Here is a 25,139-nt window from a genome sequence, read left to right as displayed (position 1 = left end):
TTGAATTTTATAATATAATGGGAACGATACAAGTGCCGTTGAAGCTTTACCAGCCGAGAACTAACAACTTGCACGTAGAACATAAACCATATCTTAAGTTTTCGAAGTTCCTCTGGCTAAGACGACCAAATATGAAACAAAAGTATGAATAATACTTCACAGGAACAAACATTTAAATACAAAACACACTGTGAAAAATGCTTCCATCCTGCTCGAAAATTAAACTCCAAATTTTTGAACAGCTGATTTTTCTTACAACGGGATATGGATCGCTTCCGTTTTTTTAAACAATAAAAAGGAAACATTCGATCAACTTAAGCTTGCACTGTGTTGAAAAGTGTAGCAGAATATTATGTCAGATACGAATTACTTCATTGAAAATTAAAAAAATGAGAAAAGATTTTGGACTGACCGTTTCGCTTCCGTTTGAAAATAATCGCCACTAATTTTAAATTACACATTGAATTCTACGCGTTTTTTTGGTTCTGCGCTGGTTTTGTTCAAAGCTAATTATTTATGATGAGGTCAAGTTTAACGAGCTCCTGCTGGTATTGCTGCGGCAAGGGCGGGACGGAGTGTGTGTGTGTGTGTGTGTGTGTGTGTGTGGAGGGTGGGGGGGGGGGGGGTGGGGTGCGTCGAAATAACCAGCTCAGCAACGGAGCTAAATTAGCTCTAATTCACAAAGAATAGTTTGAGCGCTTTAAGAGTTATGATATGGACTGTTTCAAATAATTACCATCCAAAATTGTGCACGGTCTTGAAAGACATTGGTGTTGCGTGGCGCCAACTGGATCTGAGAGGGCGCCAGTGAAAAACGGCATACTTACGAAAATATAGAAATTTTATTGCTGTCCAATCAAAATTGAGGAAACGTTAATGATATTTTCTGCTGGTCTGATTGCACAGCACTTGTTCCTTGTTTTAAAATAGCATATAATTGCTAACGTTTGTATTATAATGGCATTTAAGTGTCAAAAAATTTGTCCAGAAGTTGCATTAAGCCGGAAGAGGAAAAGTATGTATTTTTGGCGGAAACTGGTCTCATATTTGGTTGTGATAGTTTAATATCAAGTCCCAGGGGCCGCTGAGGCTCTGGTGGTCAAGCAAGCTGACAGACAAGCCTACCGGATTCTGAAATTGAGGTCAAGTAAGCCGCGATTTTTGGGATACTGGTATTTTAAGTTGCCTATGGCAGGCCGGTGGGCCGGTGGCCGGAGGCCGGATTACATCCCACAGCGGATGAGAGGCATGGCCATGGACAGCGGTCAGCTGAGGCCCGTACCCACTAGATGTCTAAAATTTTTTGTCTGACTAATTTTTGCTTCTTTGGTGCATTGGAATACATTATACATTATAAAAATATGGGCAGTGTTGATTTAACGGTTAACAAACCCGTACTTACCTCCTTGTGCGTTTCAGTGCTTGGCCAGTGTAAATGCAATTCCTCATCATTACTGAATCATAGACTGATTCATGTCACTTTTTTCACTTGCCAGACGTGCTTTCATCTTGATTTTACAATGGCCGGACTTGCGCCAATTCTGATTTTTTTTTACTTTCCAGACTGGCAGCAATTCCGTTTTTTTACTTAAAAAAACGTCAAAAATAGCCGAAAGAAACGTCAAAAATAGCCGAAAAAAACGTGAAAAAAGGCCAGGAAAATGTCAAAAGTAGCCGTAATAACGTCAAAAATAGCCAAAAAAACTCAGAAAAAGCCGCAGAAACATTTATTTTTGGAATATATATATATATATATATATATATATATATATATATATATAGAATGAAATGAGAATATTGGAATATTGCTTTAATTATTTTGTTTAATTTAAAATGATTTAATTGTGACTTAAACTTTTTTTATTGTAGGTTAAAGAAAGTCAGAGTTTCTTTAATTACCATTCAAAAGGAGCAATTATTAAAAGCTTTCAACGAAGGCTTGAGTTGGTATTTTTGGTTTCAAGTGTTTTATGGCAGAAGTTTTTTAATGCTTCTGATATTAATAGTAAGACATGGAACATAGATGCAAATAATCTATAGGTTATGCTTTAATGCAAAACTTATCTTGAGGTGAGTTTGGCTACATAACAAAAATGTTCTGACACATGTACTAAAAACTTATATTTAATATGAACTATCAGTTTTTTGGTGTTACCAACAAAAAGAAAATTTGAAGACAAAACAAAATTTGATTTAGTTTACATGAAACGGAGGAGAGGCCAAGCCGCAAGCAAGAACATGATTCTGACAAAAACAAAAAATAAGAGGTTGGTCCACGTGACGCAAAGTTAAAGTTTGATGCGAGAAAGGGTATGAAGGTAACTAATATCCACAGAGTAATTAAATAAAAGAAGTTTGCTAATGAGAGATTAGTTTCACCTTATTACTGAAAAAAGCTCACAAGCAAAAGTTGACGCAGAGAAGGATATATATATATATATATATATATATATATATATATATAAACTAATGATTAACTCATTGTATTTTAAAACTTGTAAGGATCCTAAGAATCTCAGTCAGGCTACGTTTTCAAATGTTGGCTACCAAACACTTAAGTGTGTGAGTATAACGAACATGTAGGATTGGTATTAGATTTGATAATTGCACTCCAATTGCAATTGCCAAAAAAAGGAAAGGGATTGTTGACCAAAATATCTCGGCTGCTTTAGATTTAAGTAAATTTCACGACTATGAGGTTCTATACGGTAGAGTTCAACCTTCACTTAAAGATAGAAAATTTATTTATGTGGATGCTGATAGTTTAAGATTCAGTTTTTCTGAAGGCAGGGTAGTAACAAATAATTTGATTGACCGAATCTTAATAATGCAGATAAGGCTGATATTAAAGATTTTGGTAACTTTAACCATAAAATTAGTTTTGAAGTTATAGAACAGTTTATTTTTTTTGAAATTAGAATTAACAAGGAGAGATCTAGGAAAAACTAGTAATTTTTTTTGAGTTAAAATGGGAGAAAAGTGTTGAGAAAGATGAAGAGGTAAATATGCTGATTTTTTTACTGAGTTAATGTAAAATAAAGAAAGAAATCTTTTAATATAAAAGATTTATTGTAGTGTAAATAATGATTATGAGGTAAATAAGATGATTTAGGGCCATCCGCATGATAAAAATTTCGATTTGTTTAAAAAATTTTAATGGATATGCCAAATAAACACGATTTAATAAATGAGTTGAATACAATACAAAATATGAACTTTAAATGCACTAATAGCGATTTTTTATCGAGTAGTATTGCAAATTGAAAAAGTAAGGTTAGTTTTGAAAAAATCAGCTCATTCACCCGTATCTTCGTATTATAATTTCACGACTTATTTTTGTTATGTTTTAATTGTTTTCTATAAATTTACTATCACTTTTAGAATTAAGATACATAATGTCATCTTTGAATTTTGTTCAAGCCTCAGATTCAGTTTTTGATTTTAAACTTATCACAGTGTTTCCAGCGATTGGGAATATTTTTAGCTGTTGCATTTGGTGTCGAAGATTTTGTTTTTCAACAACTACGAGCTTGTTTTTTTTTTTAATTTCAGTCAGATTAGCAGTATTTTCACGAATTTCTGAAAAACGATATAACCGTTCCATGAAACAGCTTTGACAATCGCGGGACGTTGCGAGGAAGGAACCTCAAATCTTCTCTCTGTCAAGAAGGTCCATAGATTATTTACGTAGCAGCCTAATTAGAATCAACAAAATAAGCCCTCCCGCGTTGAAAATTTTGTCGGATTCAAAGATAAAAAAATTGCCGGTTTTCGTCGGCTTTACTTCGTCAAAACCGATCAAAGCCGTTACGTTTTTTTCGCCGTTTTAATCATGACTATGAGGGTCTATACAGTAGAGTTCAACCATTCACTTAAAGATTCAAAATTTACTTATGTGGGTACTGATAGTTTAAGATTCAGTTTTTCTGAAGGCAAGGTAGTAACAAATACTTTGAGTGACGGAATCTTAATAATGCAGATAAGGCTGATATTAAAGTTTTTGGTAACTTTAACCATAAAATTAGCTTTGAAGTTATAGAACAGTTTATATTTTTTGAAATTAGAATTAACAAGGAGAGATCTAGGAAAAACTAGTAATTTTTTTTGAGTTAAAATGGGAGAAAAGTGTTGAGAAAGATGAAGATGTAAATATGCTAAATTTTTTACTGAGTTAATGTAAAATATAGAAAGCAATCTTTTAATATAAAAGATGTATTGTAGTGTGAATAATGGTTATAAAGTAAATAAGATGATTTAGGGCTATCCCCATGATAAAAATTTCGATTTGTTTAAGAAATTTTAGTGGATATGTCAAATAAACACGATTTATTAAATGAGTTGAATATAATACACAATATGAACTTTAAATGCACTAATAGCAGTTTTTTATCAAGTAGTATTGCAAAATGAAAAAGTAAGGTTGATTTTGAAAAAACCAGCTCATTCACCCGTATTTTCGTTATATATGTTCACGATTAATTTTTGTTATGTTTTAAATGTTTTCTATAAATTTACTATTAATTTTAGAAATAAGTTACATAATGTCATCTTTGAACTTCATTCAAAGCCTCAGAATCAGTTTTTGATTTTAAACTTATCACAGTGTTTCCAGCGATTGGGAATCTTTTTAGCTGTTGCATTTGGTGTCAAAGGTTTTGTTTTTTAACAACTACGATCTTGTTTTTTTTAAAAATCAGTCAGGTTAGCAGTATTTTCACGAATTTCTGAAAAACGATATAACCGTTTCATGAAACGGCTTTGACAATCGCAGGACGTTGCGAGGAAGGAACCTCAAATCTTCTCTCTGTCAAGAAGGTCCATAGATTATATACGTAGCAGCCTAACTAGACTCCGCGAAATAAGCGCTCCCTTGTTGAGAATTTTGTTGGATTCAAAGATAAGAAATTACCGGTTTTCGTCGGTTTTAATTCGCCTAAACCGATAAAAGTTGTTACGTTTTGTTCGTCGTTTTAATCATGACTATGAGGGTCTATACAGTAGAGTTCAACCATTCACTTAAAGATTCAAAATTTAATTATGTGGGTACTGATAGTTTAAGATTCAGTTTTTCTGAAGGCATGGTATTAACAAATACTTTGAGCGACGGAATCTTAATAATGCAGATAAGGCTGATATTAAAGTTTTTGGTAACTTTAACCATAAAATTAGTTTTGAAGTTATAGAACAGTTTATGTTTTTTGAAATTAGAATTAACAAGGAGAGATCTAGGAAAAACTAGTAATTTTTTTTCGAGTTAAATTGGGAGAAAAGTGTTGAGAAAGATGAAGAGGTAAATATGCTGAATTTTTTACTGAGTTAATGTAAAATAAAGAAAGAAATCTTTCAATATAAAAGAAGTATTGTAGTGTGAATAATGGTTATAAAGTAAATAAGATGATTTAGGGCTATCCCCATAATAAAAATTTAGATTTGCTAAAGAAAAATTTAATGGATATGTCAAGTGAACACGATTTAATAAATGAGTTGAATATAAAACAGAATATGAATTTTAAATGAACTAATAGCGATTTTTTATCGAGTAGTATTGCAAATCGAAAAATTAAGGTTAGTTCTCAAAAAGTCAGCTCTTTCACCCATATCTTCGTATTATGAATTCACGATTTATTTTTGTTATGTTATAAATGTTTTCTACAAAATTTACTATTCCTTTTAGAAATAAGTCAAATATTGTCATCTTTGAAGTTGATTCAATCCTCAGAATTATTTTTTGATTTTAAACTAATCAGAGTGTTTCCAGCGATTGGGAATATTTTTAGCTGTTGCATTTGGTGTCAAAGGTTTTGTTTTTTAACAACTACGATCTTGTTTTTTTTAAAAATCAGTCAGGTTAGCAGTATTTTCACGAATTTCTGAAAAACGATATAACCGTTTCATGAAACGGCTTTGACAATCGCAGGACGTTGCGAGGAAGGAACCTCAAATCTTCTCTCTGTCAAGAAGGTCCATAGATTATATACGTAGCAGCCTGACTAGACTCGGCGAAATAAGCGCTCCCTTGTTGAGAAATTCGTTGGATTCAATGATAAGAAATTGCCGGTTCTCGTTGGTTTTACTTCGCCAAAACCAATCAAAGCCGTTACGTTTTTTACGTTTTGTTCGTCGTTTTAATCATGACTATGAGGGTCTATACAGTAGAGTTCAACCTTCACTTAAAGATTCAAAATTTACTTATGTGGATACTGATTGTCTATTATTCAGTTTTTCAGAAGGCAAGGTAGTAACAAATATTTTGCGTGGTGGAACCTTAATAATGCAGATAAGGCTGATATTAAAATTTTTGGTAACTTTAACCATAAAATTAGTATTGAAGTTATAGAACAGTTTATATTTCTTGAAATTAGAATTAATAAGGAGAGATCTAGGAAAAACTAATAAATTTTTTTTGAGTTGAGTGGGGAAAAAGTGTTGAGAAAGATAAAGAAGTAAATATGCTGATTATTTTACTGAGTTAATACAAAATAAAGAAAGAGATGTTTTACTATAAAAGACGTATTGTAGTGTAAATAATGATTATGAGGTATATAAGATGATTTAGGGCTATTCCCATGATAAAAATTTCGATTTGTTTAAGAAAAATTTCATGGATATGTCAAAAAAACACGATTTAATAAAGGAGTTGAATATAATACAATATGAATTTTAAATGCAATAATAGCGATTTTTTATCAAGTAGTATTGCAAATTGAAAAAGTAAGGTTTGTTTTGAAAAAATCAGCTCATTCACCCGCATTTTTGTATTATAAATTCACGATTTATTTTTGTTATGTTTTAATTGCTTTCTATAATTTTATTATTACTTTTAGAAATAAGTTGCATAATGTCATCTTTGAACTTCATTCAAGCCTCCGAAACAGTTTTTGATTTGAATCTAATCACAGTGTTTCCAGCCATTGGGAATATTCTTAGCTGTTGCATTTTTTGTGTCAAAGATTTTATTTGGTGTCAGATAATTAAGCGTTCCCTTGTTGAGAATTTTGTTGGATTCAAAGATAAGAGATTGCCCGTTTTTGTCGGTTTTGATTCGCCAAAACCGATGAAAGCCGTTATGTTTTTATCGTCGTTTTAATCATGACTATGAGGGTCTATAAAGTAGAGTCCAACCTTCACTTATATATTCAAAATTTACTTACGTGGATACTGATAGTTTAAGATTCAGTTTTTCTGAAGGCAAACTAGTAACAAATAATTTGAGTGACGGAATATTAATAATGCAGATAAGGCTGATATTAAAGTTTTTGGTAACTTTAACCATAAAGTTAGAATTGAGGTTAAAGAACAGTTTATATTTTTTGAAATTAGAATTAACAAAGAGAGATCTAGGAAAAACTATTAATTTTTTCTTTAGTTAAAATGGGAGAAAAATTATGAGAAAGATGAAGAGGTAAATTTGCTGAATTTTTTACTGAGTTAATGTAAAAAAAAGAAGTCTTTTAATATAAAAGATGTATTGTACTGTAAATAATGGTTATAAGGTAAATAAAATGATTTAGGGCTATCCCCATGATAAATATTTCTATTTTTTAAAGAAAAATTTAATGGATTTGTCAAATAAACACGATTCAATAAATGAGTTGAAAATAAAACAGAATATGAAATTTAAATGCACTAATAGCGATTTTTTATCGAGTAGTATTGAAAATTGAAAAAGTAAGGTTAGTTCTGAAAAAGTCAGCTCATTCACCCATATCTTCGTATTATAAATTCACGATTTATTTTTGTTATGTTTTAAATGTTTTCTACAAAATTTACTGTTACTTTTAGAAATAATTTAAGTATTGTCATCTTTGAACTTTATTCAAGCCTCAGATTTGTTTTTGATTTTAAACTAATCACATTGTTTCCAGCGATTGGGGATATTTTTAGCTTTTGCATTTGGTGTCACAGATTTTGTTTTTCAACAACTACGAGCTTGTTTTTTTTTAATTTCAGTCAGATTAGCAGTATTTTCACGAATTTCTGAAAAACGATATAACCGTTCCATGAAACGGCTTTGACAATTACGGGAAGTTGCGAGGAAAGAACCTCAAATCTTCTCTCTGTCAAAAGGTCCATAGAATATATACCTAGCTAGACTCAACGAAATAAGCGCTCCGGAGTTGAGATATTTGTCGGATTTAAAGATAAGAAATCGCCGGTTTTCGTCGGTTTTACTTCGCCAAAACCGATCACAGCCGTTACGTTTTGTTCGTCGTTTTAATCGGTTTTCGTTGTTGCCCCAAGTAGAACAAAATTTTTGTTTAAATGCTTATAAATAAACTGTTGAGTTTATTTACGTGTATTATACTGCTGAATAAAAAAGGGTATTCCCGTGTTGACTTCATTATTTGAAGAGTTGTAAAATTACAACTTCCTATTATGTCGTTTATGAAAAGTTGTAATTTAGAACTTTCATATAAAAAAAGTTGTATATTAAAATTTTTTCAGAGAAATCTTGAAAACGGCTGAAACAAAGCACAAATAATGTGTTTCAAAAAATTAGTAAGAAAAAATTGGGAAAAATTACTTTTCAGTGATACTGTATTTATGGAAAAGTTGATGTCATAGAACTTCATAACAGAAGAATTCAGAGGGTACTCTGTTCTTAGTATGACCGAATAGATATCTTACATGTAAAAATTAGTGGTGAATAAAAAGTGCCATTCAGACGCAATCTTTCGTTTTAGAAGTGGTAGTTTATTAGAACATTTTATCCACTGCTCTACTGCCCCTAATACTTTTGCTTAATATCTCTATATCTCTATGATTTCCTTTAAGAGTTATTGCAAAAGTTATGAAGTCCCAATCGCCCTGAAAAAAGTTATTTTGATATATGGTGGATCTATCCAACCCACATAACTTAAAACTGATCGGAAAATTTCCTTTTTTTTGTGGTTTTCAGACTGCTTGTCTATTTTTGCAAACTGTAGTTGTAAGAAGGCCAGCAAGTCGCATCAAGTTTCATCCGAAAATTTAAAAGGGAAACTGTTTAGGGGCTGCTTGAAGGTTTTGAAAGGGAGATTATCGAAAGGTCATTTGGCTACCCTTCGTTGTGTTCCCAGTGAAACGAAAATTGATAGCCATGACAAGAAACATGATAAAACATGAAAAATCTTGCCAAGATCTTGCCATGGTACATGACAAGAAACATCAAGATATGTACGAACTTGTATGATCTTTGCATGGCTATCAAGAAACAAGATCTTGGCAAGGTTTCCAAGAAAGACTGACCATGACATGGCAAGATATACCAAGTTGTAAAAATTAAAAAGCACCTTCAAACAAGATTTAGCACGAATTCATATGATTAAGCACGATTTATCAAGATTTATCAAGAATTATCAAAAATTATCAAGAATTGTCGGAAAATTCAGCTCCCGTTAGTTTATCAACCAACAATTGAGCCTACTCTAAGTTATGCACGAGTTAACAAGATCTTGCATGTCATGGCAAGGTGTATCAAGTTTCGTTTCACTGGGTTTGTCGGTCTGCATTATCATTTCCAATCATAGGTTGCGTTTTTTTTTATTTAATTTCTATTCAGCTCAAGTTTTGATTTTGAATCACCTTGTTAATTGCGCTCAGAAGCCTACTGCAAATTATTATCGCTGCTGGTCTTTTATTTATGCGCCTTCTCGCTCTACCTTCTGACCTTTTTGGTCCTCAAAAACCTGATCAACAGTATTAAGTTTTAGAAGCCGTTCGTCTCACTGTTCTCAAATTATGAAATTCACCAAAATTTATTTTAAAAAAGCCATTACTACATTATGCTCTTGGAGACCGACACACTATCCCTCAAAACCCATGAACCTCTTGGAACCCCTGACCCTTAAACCCACCACCATAATTCAAGCCTTACCTCACCCCACCTCCCCACTCCACGTCCCCCACCTCATTCCAGCTAAAATTTCGCAAGCTCGCCCTCCACTGCCTCCCCCATAATCATCCGCCCCTTCCATTAAATTGAACGCGTCCCGAAGCAGCAGCTAGCTACTGGCGGAGACATCGGTCAAGGCCGCTTTTGGGCCTGGAAGCATTTTGCGCTCTATAGTTTTTTTAAAAAAGGAATTTAAAAAGTGAATTGTTTGAGGAAAGAGAAATTTGAACTACTGATCCATTTGCTGAGGTTTGCAAGGAAAATTTTCTTCACAATTTTTTAATCGTGCCCAGATAACCTTTGAAATTGCTGTGCGATGAAAAGAATCAAGCCTTTCTCCAATTTTTTGACTACCTTTCTCATAGCTTCCATCTGTTTTTTTGACAGAAGTTGATGATCTTTTTGGCAGATAAATATTATAGCGGGATCCACGAGTGATGTCATTGAGAACAAAAGTTTCACGCAATCAGTTTGTCCATAATTGTAATAAAACGGAGCGTCCAAAAATTCCATCAAAGACTTCTTAGTAAAAGTGCGATAAAATTCTGAGGCCCCCATCCCGGCCTTTGCAACCAAGCTCAGCGTCCATACGAAGCAGATAGTCCCAAAACAAAGTAGCAAATTCAGGTTGCGGCCGACTTTCTTTTTTCTTGCAACCATAACTTGGGCAATTCTCCAGTAGTAAAAAATGCAGAAAATTAACAGCAAGCCGGAAAACATTAGCGGAATACCATATAGTAAAGTCATGTTCAACGTCCCGCGTCCTGCTATCCAAAAAAACAATATTCAGTACCATTCAGTACCAAAAACAATATACAGTACCATTTTTGTCTCATATAGCTATAGACTCCATCGGCCACAATGCAGAAGACTATAAATAAGGTAACAGCGGAATATATTTTTTTTCTCCTCGACGAGCTGAGCAAAATTATTTTTTCGGTAGGTTTGCATATCAAAACGTATCTTTCATATGCGAGTAAAACAGAGCACAAGCCAAATCCGTATTCACTGGCTCTGATCATTGCTAAATTAGTAAAACAACTATACCAAAAGGGATCAATGTTTCGAATTATCGGGTTCTTCACTGCAGATTGAATTTTAGATCGAAGCGAATTGTAAAACGGTATTCCATTTGATATGAAGCGTTTAGTAGAGTGCGATGGGTGCAACATGACAAATTGTTGCGTGAAAAATTTCCACAGATAGCCAGGTCCTGTGACAATTAGGTCAACTGACGTCAAAAGAAACAAAGGGTAGTTGTCAAGACAGCGTAATTCGGAGTTTAAAATGGAGCAAGCAGTCAGATAAGTGTTGCACACTGTTGATATGAGAGAAACGAGACCCTTGAAAATAGAAAAATGAACTGATTTTTTGTGTCCCCACCTCCCAGCTTAGTGGGTTCATATTATTTGCAACCCCGGTGCACGTGTAGTATTTTTTCCATAATAATTAATAATGTAATGACACGTGCTCTGTAACCTGTAACTAACTGAGGCTGAAAAACTAGATATATTTAGCAATATTTTTGGGCTATATCTTTAAAGAATAAATTTGGTGTATCTATACCTAAATACCTTCAAAATAATCTTACGAGAAAAGAGAAAATCGGAAAAATTATGGGTTGATAGAGGTAGAGAGTTTTATAATAAAAAGTTTAAATCTTGACTAAAGGAATATCAAACTGAAGTATATTCTTTATATAGTGATATTAAAGTTGTTTTCAGAGAGAAATTTAAGAAAACATTATTGCCTATAATTAACATACCAATGGTTATAAATGGTGGTGGCAGTTTGGTAAGTCTAGTAAATGATGCTGCTGTATCATATAACAAAAATACTCACTCAGTTTCAAGAATATTAAACCCAAGCTCAGAGTCGGTGATTATGTTGATTCTGTTAAGAATACAGATAAACGTACCATTTTCTCTAAAAGATTTGCATCTTATTGGAATACAGTGTTATTTAATATTAATCAAGTTCTTGAAAGGCGGCCATTAATATATGGAATAGAAGATATGGAATGTGACATAATAAAAGGCAACTACTATGAACAAGAACTATTAAAATCTGATTTTGGTTTTGAATCGTATTATAAAAATCTAGAACACCTTAGGATCATTCTTGATGTAAACAAATACAAAGATGACAAGAAACAGATTCAATCAAGTTAATCATGGAACATCAACAGACAATATCTCACCAAGTAAAGGCCATTGTTTATTCCTAGAGGATAATGATAATATTGACATGAAAGATACCTATAAAATTACAAATATACATCTCCCGTCATATGAAAATGATGTTTTTAAACAAGAGTATTGTTACAAAAACTTATTATCATCTAATATTAAAATAGACATTTTATGTAAAAACAATTGAACTAAGAAAAGGTGAATTTGATAAAAGTCACAACTAAATTATTACAACTAATTAAATCAGTTGTTAAAGATAAACTAATTAAATTAACGAGTTTATTAAACCGACAAATGAACTTACAAATACAGTTAATTTTATATTAAAGTTGCTTATGATAAAATATCCAAATATAATCAATTAAAACTAGAATTTGATGATAATAAGTTTAATCAGAATCTTGCTAACATACAGTCAGATGATATGTTTACTACAGAAAAAGTTAAAGACTAATTCTGCTGTTGATGAAGCTCTCACAAATCATGTTGAAGTAAATACTATAATATTATGTTTGAATTAACTGTTATAGATACATTCACAAAATATGCATGGGTTTTACCCTTAAAGAGTAAGTCCGGTATATATATAACTAATGGTTTTAAAATAGTATTGGGTGAAAGTTCACAAGGTGGCTTCGAAGACAGAAAACCAGAAAAATTATGGATAGATAAAGGTAGTGAGTTTTACAAAAAAACAAATATATCATCACTTAAAGAATATGAAATCGAACTATATTCTACTAATAGTGATTTGAAGGCTGTGTTTATAGAGAGATTCATTAGAAGGTTATTACAAATAATTAATAAAACAATGTTCATCAACGGGGATGGTAATTAGGTAAATATATTAAATGATGCAGTAATAACCTAAAACAATAACATTAATACAACAATTAATATGACACTTGTTGATGCTTCTAATAATTCTGAAAAGGTTAGATATATTATATCCACTTCGACTGAGATTAAGTCGAAATAAAAGCTGGTGATTATGCCAGGAATGCTGACAAACGCAACATTTTCCAAAGGATACACTTCTAATTGGAATAGAGAATTATTTAAAGTTAATGAAGTTCTAAAAACCTAACCAGCAACATATAGAAAAGAAGATATTAAGGGTGAGATAATAGAAGGCAGAAACTATGAACAGAAATTATTGAAAACCGAGTTTGATTTTGAATCTAATAAAAAAGATTCAGAATAATTAAATATAGACCTCATGTCATATGTCAGCAAGCTACGAGTCAGCTACGAGGTAGATTCAAATTTTACAGAAAACAAATACAATGCTGACAAGAAACAGATTTAACCAGGCTATACATGAGTCATCAAATACAAGTCTGTCAGCAAGTAAGGCCCGTCAATTAGTCTTAGAAGGTAATGATAAAATTGACATGAAGGACATCTAAAAAATTACAAATGTACACCCTCGTACAGATAAAAAAGTAAAAGTTGTTCTTAATAAAGCGTTTTGCGATAACAACTTACTGTCTTCTTCTAATAAAATGGATGTTTCAAGTAAGAATATAACTGAGCTACAAAAAGATGAGCTTGATAAAGTAAAAACCAAAAAATTACATCTAAAAAAAGAAAAATTTTTGATGAAATAATTAATGAGTTTGTTAAATCTGCAAATCAAGTTACAAATACGGACAACTTTTGTAAAAAAGTTGCTAGTGACACTATCTCTAAATATAATCAATTAAAACTAGCATTAGATAATAATAAGTTTAATTAAGATATCAGTAATATACGACTAGTTGATATGTTTTCTACATGTGTAAGGGAATTTAATGAGGTTAATAGAAAGACTTCCTCTACAGTTGATAAAGATTTTCTACAAACTAGAAGAATAATCATACAAAATAGACTGATAGTTATTTTGCTATATAGTTACGATTATGGCTATGACTAAAACAAAAAATTTAGTTAGATAAAATGGAAGCAACCAAATCAAGTGCAGCTTTAGTTTACCATAGATTTAACTCTTTATCAGAACAAAAGATAAATGATAAAATTTTAGCTCTTGATAAGTTTAATAATAAGATTAACATCATAAAAGATATGAGAACTACTATGAAATTGAAACAGAGATCAATAAAAAGAAGCTAACCAGAAAAAAAAACTTATATTAATTTAGCAGAAATAATTGAATAGTTTTTTATATTTAGCCAAGACAGCAACAGCATCCTCAGTTGCAATAACTGGTATAGGTATACATTATTCTACACCAACAGCTTTTGCTACTGCTACTATATGTGGTTCATCATCAAAAACAGTTAACACTAAAATATGAAAAAATCTTAAAGTATTCTCAAGTGTATATTTTTACTAAACAATTCGGTGATAAATTTAAACTCCTAAGCAATATCTTAAGTCAACAAAAGATAATGAGATAGATAATGATGAAAATAATGGGTTATTTAAAGTACATGAAGATTATGAAAAAAATATGAAAATAGAGATGAACATTTTTGAAAACTAAAGTTAGTAGTATTTAGTGATAATATTAAAATTAGTTATCATAAAATTAGTTTTGTTAATCAAAGATAGTGTTAGTCTTAGTCTTAGTCTTAGTCTTAGTCTTAGTCTTAGCCTTAGTCTTAGTCTTAGTCTTTGTCTTAGTCGTAGTATTACTCTTAGTCATATTCTTATTCTTAGTCTTTAACCTAGTCTTTTTCTTAGTCTTAGTATTAGTCTCAGTTCTAGTTCTAGTCTTAGTCCTATTCTTGGTTTTTGACTTAATTTTAACCCTAGCTAAAATCGTAACTATTTCGCCTCCTTTGTACCTAGGTATGAAATTCTACTTTTCTCTACTACTTTCATACTTTTTCCAGTTGATTCAAATTTAATTAACGTAGGTGTAGCTGCTAGGGCTTCTTTTTATTTACAGCTGCACTTCATACTTTACTTGCTAGTTCTAAAAATCTTTTAGGATTATTTGCATTTTTTTTCCAAAGTAAATTGTAGCTATACCAACAATCTTAAAGAAATCTTGAGTCCCTCAGCTTCTATTGCTGCTTCGGATACTGTCATATATTTACTTCTTTTACATTTAGTACATGAAACTCTTAACATCTTAATGTCTTTAACTGAAGTAAAACCATAGATATTTATAGTATTTGAATTTACTCAAAATTTTATATCTAAAAATAATCAAATGTAAACCGTATTATCTTTTAATTGTTAAGCCTAAGACCCAGACTAAGACTAGAGTTGAAAAAAGAATGTCTGACTAAAGCAAATAAAAAGACAATATATATTGTCTATGCCAAAGCTTTTGTTAAATTAAGTAATAATAAGTCTCACTAAGACTATAACTATATACAATAGCGAATGATATTAGCCATATATATTCTATTATATTCTATTACTACTTTTCAATGTTCTATGGTTTATATATGGTTTAATACTATCTAGTAATCCGTTATAAGTTCTATGGAATTTACAAACTTTTTAAAAGCATCATTATAGTTTTTTTGTACGATAATTAATAGTCATTCTATCATCGGAATAGATTACACTACAAATCTTACAAAAACATTCAGCTACATCCATCTAATTAAATACATTAGAATCATTAGTTGTTCGTTAAAGTTTTTATCTTCAAAAGTCAGACTATTGTGTTGAGTTATTTCAAAGCTCCTCTCTACAACTATATCGAAGAAGAATTTAGTAGCATATGGTACATTCTTGAAAAATGACTTTCTTTCATAGAAGCTAAAGTCTATGTTATTTTTTTACTTAATCTTTTCTGTATGATTATTCTATTATCATTACTGGGATCAATACAAGGTACACACCAAGTTATAGCTCTAATTTCTATAATACAATTATTAGCCACTGCACCAGATCTTGCATTAACTCTAAATAACTCTAAATCTTTTCTAAATCGTTTCGAAATCTAAACAGGGCTTCCATTTTAATCATAATGTACATAAGACCCCTTTGTGCAGCTTGACGATCACATTTTAATTGACTGTCTTTTTCTTTTTGATCAGTAGCAAAATCATTTTCATATTCATCACAAGCGCTAATTAGTATTTTATACATCAGTAGAATAGGACGACAATACATTCAACTGTTTTAACATTAAAGTTTTCAAAGTTTTCCAGACTAATAGAACTAAACAATTCCATTACACACTTTTTACTAATCTAACATTGGTTTTAATAGCTGTTAACCCACCAGCTTTATCTGAAAATTTAACCTTTATCTCCAAAAAAAAATCATATATAATTAAATGATTCTCTTCTCTACTAATTTAAATTTTAAAATAACTGTTAACAGTATTCATTGTTGCCAGTTTGTTTGGTTTATAACTTATTGTCTTGCTATTGTGTATGTTATTATTTTACATTTATATTGTATATCTAATTCAAAGTCCTTTTTTATACTACAAAATATTTAATTATATTTAGCTATTACTTTATTTGTTACTAAAGGCATTTTATAGGTATTTGTTATGACTAGTTCTACTCTAGCTATTACTGTAGTTTTTTATTATGGCTATTACTATAGCTGTTATTAAAATTTTTACACTTAGCAACGTAATGAACAACAAGTACACATTAACTTAAAAGATAACACTAAAATTTAAGTTTACTTTTAGAATGAAACGCAGAAACATTAAATATTGTTCAGATCGATTTTTATAATACTTCTAAGTTATAAAGTACGGAAAAAATATTCTCAGAAATGGCTAGAAACAAAACATTTTAGGTTAATATGCTTATCTGCTTTTCATAAGCTGATAGCTATCCATATGGTGATCCTCGATCGATAGCATGTTCGACATACATTGTAATCTGATTTCCTTTTTAATATTGCAAGGTTGCTGATTATTCAGCGCTATTCTTGCTTTTTTTTAAAATTCAACCATTCCTCTGCGAAAATTTTGTAAGAAGAGCGGTGATTTTAGCGGTAGTTTTTTCGCATAATTCATATTTTTGCGGTAATTTTTTTTCACTGCATATGCGGCGGAAAAAATTTAGCTCTTAATTTTTATTTCATCGCAATGAGCACAAGTCTTAAGTTTTTGTTCAAATTCAAGGCAAATCTTACATTTTACAGCTATTTTTTGTATTGACACCTCAACCCGTGTGTTTGTGTGGCGTGTGTGTGTGTGTGTGTGTGTGTGTGTGTGAGTATGTGTGTGCGTTTGGGACTTAACCGGTGTGCGTCTGTGTGTGTGTGAGTGAGTCTCTCTCTCTCTCTCTCTCTCTCTGTGTGTGTGTGTGTGTGTGTGTGTGTGTGTGTGTGTTTGTGTGTGTGTGGGTTGCGGGTGGGGTCAAGCGATGGGGTTAGGATTGAGAAGAAGATTAGATGAGTGAGGATTTCAACTCGACAGGGGAACGAGTGTGGACAATGTGAGTGTTGGGGTGTAATGGACGGGAGGGCTGATGATGGCAAATTTGACTTTTTTATCAGAGTGGTCAGCTGGGGAGATGGTCTCGACTGATTCTGATCAGAGGCTACTTGCGTCTGAAATTGGGTCCAAACATAGTCTGATTCAGACCAGAATGAGTCAGTCTGATCAGGACTCATTCAGTCTGCAAAGTCTGATCAGAGGTTATTTGGTCTGGAAAGTCTGTTAAGGGGTAATTTCGGTCTGGAAAGTCTGATCAGAAGAAAACTTGGGTCTGGACCTCAACCTGGGTAATCAGCAATCGGTGAAATTATAAAGGAGGAAATTTTTGAATATTGATTACACTTCCCTATCCAGGAAAGGGTGCGCGACCCAAGGCAACCATGATCAGACGGATTTGGGCCGCGCAATAGGTGTAAACCGCTCTACAGTATCTGTTAGCACTATCTCCTGCCTGGGAAGTATGATCAGGACCAAATCCCGAGTCTGCATGGTCTGATTAAGTCAATACCTAAGGTCTGAACAGTCTGATTAGAGCTCCAGCCAGAGTACTGATAGTATAGCTCCAGCCAGAGTACTGATAGTATAGCATAGTTGCGTGTTACGGTCTAGATAGTCTGAACAGAGCTTTTTCCAGGGTCTGTACGGTCTAAAAAGCAAAAATTCCGGACTCTGGAAACTCTGCTGAGAAACATGAGGTCCAACCAAAAAAGGTTAGTTCACGGAAACAGCCAGGAGAACTTCCATTTGAGGAGCACTTCCATTTTTAATTGACGAACATCAAAGAATACGCTAAAAACTAAGTTTTCTAAATTGCTGTTGAGCTAATATTAGCTGTTATCGGTCTGATCATAAGCAGTACCAGACTCTGGAAAGTCTGTTCAGAATCAAGAGGTCTAGCCAAAAAACGTCCAGTACCCGAAATCCACCAACGCCCAAGTTGAAAATTTTCTTGAGGAGCACTTTCAATTTAAATTGATGAACATCAAAGACGACGCTAAAGACTAAGTTTTGTCTATTGCTGTTGAGCTTATGTTAACTACTGTCGGTTTGATCAGAAAAAATTCTGTAAAGTTTGCTCAGAATCAAGATGTCCAACAACAAAATCGGCAAGTCTCCAGAAACGGCCAACCCCAAGGGTAATCTTTTTTGAGGAGCACTTCCAACTTTACTTGGTGAAATATAAAGTTCACACTTGAGACTAAGTTTTGTTGGTTTTCGTCGAGCTGTCGTTATTTGCTATCCATCAGATCAGAAACAATTCCAGACTCCGGAAAGTTTTCTCAGAATCAAGAGGTTAAACCAAAAAAAGTCCAATCCTCGGAAATGGCCGACCCCCAGGAGGACTTTTCTTTGAAGAGCACTTCCAATTTCTATTGATGACCATGAAAGACCACGCTAAAGATTACATTTTGTTAGTTTTTGTCGAGCTGGTGTTAATTGCTGTCGGTCTGATCACAAACAGTTCCAGACTATGGAAGTCTGCTCAAAATCAAGACATCTAACTTAGTCTAGACATCAAACCAGTCCACTAAAAACGCCAAATACTAAGGAGACCGGTTTTTTGAGGAGCACTTCCTATTTTCTTTGATGAACATCAAAAACCACGCTGTAGACAAGTTTTTGTGAAATCATTGAGGAACAGAGTTCTATCAAGAGCTTTTTCCAGATCATTCACGGTCTGATCAGAAATATTACCAGAGTCTAGAAGGGTCTGCTCAGAATCAACCGATCCAATAAAAAAAACGGTCAACTCCAATTAGACTGAAATTTGAGGAGCCCTTCCTTTTTTTTCTGATGAACATCATAGATCACGCAAAAGGCTAAGATTTGCTAACTGGTTTCGAGTGGTTGTTAGTCGTTGTCGATCTGTTGTTAATTGTTGTCAAAAAACAGTCCCAAGGGAATTGTTTTTCAGGAAAACTTTCAATTTCACTGATGAATTTCCAAAATCACCCTAAGCGCTAAATTTCTGTCAATTACTGTCGAGCTGTTGCAAATTGCTGTCAGTCTGATCAGAAACAATTCCAGACTCTCAAAAATCTGCTCAGAATGAAGAGGTCTAAACAAAGAAACGGCCAGTCCCCTAATTCCGCTAACCCCTATAGTTACTCTTCTTTGGGGAACACATCCAATTTTATTTGTTGAACATCCACAACACTAAAGACTCAGATTTATAAATTGGTGTTGAGCTTTTTTGTTAATTGCTGTCATCTGACGAGGAAGAATTCCAGAGTCTGGAAAGTTTGGTCTGAATCAAAAGGTCCATCCAAAGAAACGTCCAGTCCCCTGATTCCGGTAACCCCCATGGGGACTCTTCTTTGGGGAGCCCCTCCAGTTTTACTTGATGAACATCAAAGACCACGCTTAAGACTAAATTTTGTTAGTTTTTGCCGAACAGTTGTTTATTGCTCTTGATCTAATCAAAAACACTTCCAGACTCTGAAAAGTTTGCCCAAAGTCAAGAGGTCTTACCAAAAATGGCTAGTTCCTGAAAACCGCCAGCCCACAAAGGGACTGTTCTATGAGGAGCATTTCCAATTTTAATTGATGAACATCGAAAACTCAGCTAAAGATTAGTTTTTTTTTTCAATTGCTATGGAGCTGTTGTTTATTGCTTTCGGTCTGATGAGAATTATTTCCGAGTGTGGAAAGTTTGCTCAGAATTAAGAGGTCCAGCCAAAAAACTGGCCAATCCCCAGAAACGGCCAGCCCCCACCCCCCCGGGGAATATTTTGTGAGGAGCGCTTCCAATCGTATTCGATGAACGTCCACAACGCTAAAGATTAAATTTTGTCAATTGCTGTCATCTGACGAGGGACAATTTCAGAGTCTGGAAAGTTTGCTCAGAATCAATAGGTCAATCCAAAGAAATGGCCAGTCCCCTGATTCCGCTAACCCTCATGGGGACTCGTCTTAGGGGAGGACTTCATATTTTACTTGATGACCATCAAAGACCACACTGAAGACTAAATTTTGTTAGTTTTTGCCGAGCAGTTGTTAATTGCTGTTGATCTGATCAAAAACACTTCCAGACTCTGCATATTCTGCCCAAAGTCAAGAGGTCTAACCAAAAATGACCAGTTCCCGAAAACCGCCAATCTACAAAGGGACAGTTTTTGAGGAGCACTTCCAATTTTAGTTGATGAACATCAAAAACCCAGCTAAAGACAAAGTTTTTTTCATTTGCTATGGAGCTGTTGTTTATTGCTTTCGGTCTGATGAGAAATATTTCCGAGTGTGGAAAGGTTGCTCAGAATTAAGAGGTCCAGCCAAAAAACCGGTCAATCCCCAGAAACGGCCAAGCCCCCGGGGGACACTTTTTTGAAGAGCACTTCCAATCTTACTTGATCACCATCAAAGATCACGCTAAAGAATAACTTTTGTTAGTTTTCGTCGAGTTTTTGTTATTTGCTGTCTGTCTGATCAAAAACAATTCCCGACTCTGGAAAGTCTGCTCAGAATCGAGAAGTCTAACCAAAAAATTGCCCGATTCCCGAACGCTGCCAACGCTCAAGGTGACTGTTCTTATAGGAGCACTTCCAATTTTATTTGATGAACATCAAACACCACGCTAAATTCTAAGTTTCTTCAATTGCTTCGGAGCTGTTTTTAATTGCTGTCAGTCTGACAGGAAATACTTCCAGTGTCTGGAAAGTGTGCTCTGAATCCAGAGGTCCAACCGAAACAAGCGGTCCGTCCCCGAAAATAACCAAACCACAAGGAGACTTAGAATTTAGCGTTTTTTGAGCAGCACTTCCTTTTTTTACTAGATGAACATTAATGTTCACGCCGAAAAATAAGTTTTGTAAATTGCTATCGAGCGGAAAATTTTTGTGTTGTTTGGAATGATATCTTTTACAGAAAAATTTAGAAATCATATACTTAGACGTATATTTTTTCTGCACATAATACATTATACCAATGATTAATTCTACCTCAGCAGTTAAAATTGTCAGGTAGGTTACCCCATCAGACGACTGAAATTTGTCTGGAACCGCCGGTGGGCAACTCAAATTAGCATTGCATCCCCAGTGCGAAACTAAATTTGGCCTGGCGCCCTCAGTTTGCTACTCAAGTCCGACTAATCAGAATTGGTTTTGGGCTGAATGGCCGGATTATATTCTGCAATCATTTTTTTTTTTAAGTTTTTCAAAAATTTACTGTTTTTTTAGCTGTTATGGAAGCTGAAGTATTTGTGTTGTCAGTTATAAAAAGTGAAGTCGTCATTTCCAGTTACAGTTTGCATTGGAAATATCTCCTGTTTTCAGCTGAAACTTTTCTTTGTTTTTACTAATGATTTTTTGAGAGTTTAATCTTTTTTCTCCGGTATATACCATTTGAGGCGACATTGAAGGTCATTAAATGTATGAAAATATTAACAACAACTTACTATCATAAGCTGGAAAATTTGAACAGGAGCATTTTCAATTCTTTGTCCATTTGATGAAAGAACCAAAATCACGGTCTTCTCTTCTTTCTCTTGAGTCATATTTGTCCAAATGTTAAATATGGTAGCGCGGATGTAGAAAAAGTACTGCTCATCAAACCATTCGTCTATTGAAGTGTCCATCTGTCCGCTCGACAAGCTAAACTATCAATTTTCTGAAAGAAAATTTTGACAGAAATTTAACTCGATCATTGAAATGTTTTGCCTGCAAATGTCTCCGTATGATATATTGACTAAATTTTTACAATGTTCTGTTCCTTGATAAAACTTCAATAAAATTTCAGTTGTCATAAAGTCAAAAAGTCTTTAGATTTGTCTCCAATTTGACGGAAAACGGAAAAACAAATCGAAGACCAGATTTTCGAGTTTGATGTTTTTAAGGCATGGGCTAAGTTTTTGAAATTGAAAATTTTCAAATTGCACTGATGAGCAGTTGAAATTTTGATCAATTAACAACCATCAATTGAGGACTCATTGAGGTCACAGGCAACCAAGTAACGAAATTTTACACTTTTATGTGGGCATAAGTGTAATTATTTTTTTGAAAATTGTGTATCATTGAGAATTGAAAGAAAACAAAAAACTAACTGACTTGGGATTGGGAATTTTGAGAAAAACAAATTAGTTGTTGTCTTCGGATTGGAGTTTTTGTTTTCAGTTTTTTAATTTGTTTTTAGAATTCCAACAAACTCTTTGTAAACTCTGAATTATCAATGATTGCCTACAATTCAATCAGCTGTGGTTGATATCAGGAGACTTTTGCTTGGTTTTAGTGCTTTAGTGTTTGCTTCAATGATTTATTGTGGGAAATCCCAGTTCACGCACCTTAAAATTCTCAATTATTTGGGACAAAACTTAACTTTTTCGGAAAAATTTTCGAAAACAATCTGACTGGTTTAAAAAATTTCTCGTTTTTGTGCAGGTAAAGGGTCAAAGAGTAGACTGTTTAAACAATTTCATCGTTTTAAAATTTTTTGGATACATCATACAAGGAATTTTATCACCAGCTCTTTTGTGAAAAAATAATACCTCACTTGATTGCAAAGACAATTTCTTAAACTTTTCATAAATTTTTTTTTGTTTTCAAGAGACGCAGTTTTTCAGTTTTCGAATTTGTGTATGATTCAATATTATCTCCGAGAAATAATATAAGATTTTTTAGAGACAACACGCAATTAACTTAAATTAGATTGAAGCCGGCTGTGCGGTCTTTTGTATGGCTCCACTGCAACAATAATTTTGTTTCAAGTACTTCGGAGGCAAATTTATGAAATTAAATGGCATTATTTTACATCGGTACTGGAGATACAAAATTTAACATTTAACAGATGTACAAAAAACCATTAGCTGTTTTTAACATGAAAGAGACGTACAAGAATTAGCAATCCTTGTTAACTGTACGGGAATCAAATTGATTTTGTATGTAAATAGACGGAAATCACATAAAATTTCTTTGATTTCACAATGAGGTGACACTAAAATATGAAGAAGAAAACCAGCATAATCATATGTAATTTGTATAATTTTGGAAATTTTCATCCCGGGAAACTTGAAAAGAAGTACAATGGTTCATAATTTAAATGCAGTTTACATAAATTTTTTTACTCTAGTAGTGCCGTTTTAAAATATTTTAATTTTTTTAAACTTGGACAAACTTGAGACAAAACTTTGGACAAAATTCTAACTACCCATTGATGGGTGGGCTCACATTTCGCAATTTCTTGTCCGACTAGTTCTGATTACAATTTTTATTCAGAAAAGCTACATTTGGTTTCGTTTCAAACGACAAGTCTGTTTTTCTGCAATAAAAAACTTTGTAGAACTAGTATAATATCTGTTTGACATCAATTATAGATCTTATCTAATAAAAAATTAAAAGATTCTCTCAAGATTTTGAGTTATACCAAAACTGATATAACGGTTTGTGAGAGCAGCAAATATTATTTATTCTAGAATGAATTTTGAGTGTTTCAGAGCTCGTGAATTTTTCCGAGAGATTTATTTTTATTCAAGTTTAAAGAAGATAAAACCTTGCAGCAATCCCACAAGCATTTTGTAAAATTTGTAACTTTCCTGGAAAGTTTGCAAAAAGTTGGGAACAAATCTTCCACGTCGCGATCAAGATGATTAGCAGCTAATGTCGATTTAAAAAAGTTTCAATTAAACGATGAAACACTTTGCATTGCTTATAGAAGCATTTCTGCCAACGATGGCTAGATTTTCGGTCAGGTTCAAACACCATTTCAAGCTTGACGTGAGACATTTTTCAGGATAAATTATACGGGAAAAACTGGCTCCAGTAATTATTTCGCGATTATCATAATACATCAGTCAGTTACAATAAAAATTTTCTGAGATCTTTCTCCAAGTTTCTTTTTCGAAAATGCGCATTAAGCACGTTTTCAGTTTTCAAAATTTGCAAATGGCTCCTCCTTTGGTTTACCGGAAGTCATATAAGATCTTTTGCTGGCAACCCAGAAATCACTCAAATCCAGTTGAGGTCTGCTGTGCAGTCTTTTGCATCACTCCCCTCAAACATCAGTTTCGTAAAACAAACGCGACATTTTCCTTTTTGTTTATATTTGTAACTAATGACTTTTTTGCTTCCGGCGTTCTAAGCAGGAAAACCAATCAGAAACCTTTTTTTTCTGGTTTCTGGTTTGAAATATTTCAGAGACAAATTTTCCAAAAAAATTATGTTAATTCACATTGGTACTTGAGGAACAAATACAAAAACATACAACAATAATAGGTTTTTCATCATTTGTTTGTTTTTAGGATTTAAGGTCACATCCTACTTTCAGAGAATATCGTCAGTGCCCACTTAGTAGCTGGTCTGTCACAGATCTGTGTACATTTTTTTAAAAAACGAACATTTTTTTGTTTTCATCGAGTTATCCGTTTTTTGATGGTTCTAGCAAAAAATGGTATTGTGACCGATATCCTCACGAAGTAGCAAGATTTTTAATTGAAAACAAATAGGCAACTACAAAAGACCTGATTGGCAATCGAAAATTTTTTTTCCAATAATTAATTTGCTTGATAGGGTTTGCATTCTCTCTTTTCTTAACGCAGGATTTTGTTTTTAAAGTAAAACATTTTTTAAAAAGTTCTTCATTTTGCAACTTTAAAAAAAGGATATATCATTGAGTCAGTCAATTTTTTCTCTCCTTTTTGAATTTGTTGTCCAATCAAGACTCTATTTGTTGCACTTGAAAATGTCGTATTAACTGACTTAGAGTTGCCCTTTAGCTC

General features: G+C 33.0%; 1 protein-coding gene across 2 annotated transcripts in view; it reads right to left on the bottom strand.

The window, feature by feature from the left end:
* Positions 1-216, bottom strand: part of LOC142335506 (uncharacterized) — a 65,131-nt gene extending 64,915 nt beyond the window's left edge. For both annotated transcript variants that reach the window (XM_075384034.1, XM_075384033.1), the window contains exon 1: positions 37-216. The gene's annotated coding sequence lies outside the window, so the exon portion shown is untranslated. The remainder of the gene's footprint in view (positions 1-36) is intronic.
* Between the last annotated feature and the right edge of the window lie 24,923 nt (positions 217-25,139).

This window comes from Convolutriloba macropyga, chromosome 2 (assembly GCF_964194025.1).
Source record: "Convolutriloba macropyga chromosome 2, txConMacr16.3, whole genome shotgun sequence".
Classification (NCBI taxonomy): Eukaryota; Metazoa; Xenacoelomorpha; order Acoela; family Convolutidae; genus Convolutriloba; species Convolutriloba macropyga.
Note: the sequence above shows the minus strand (reverse complement) of the source record. Positions and strands in the feature narration are given on the sequence as shown.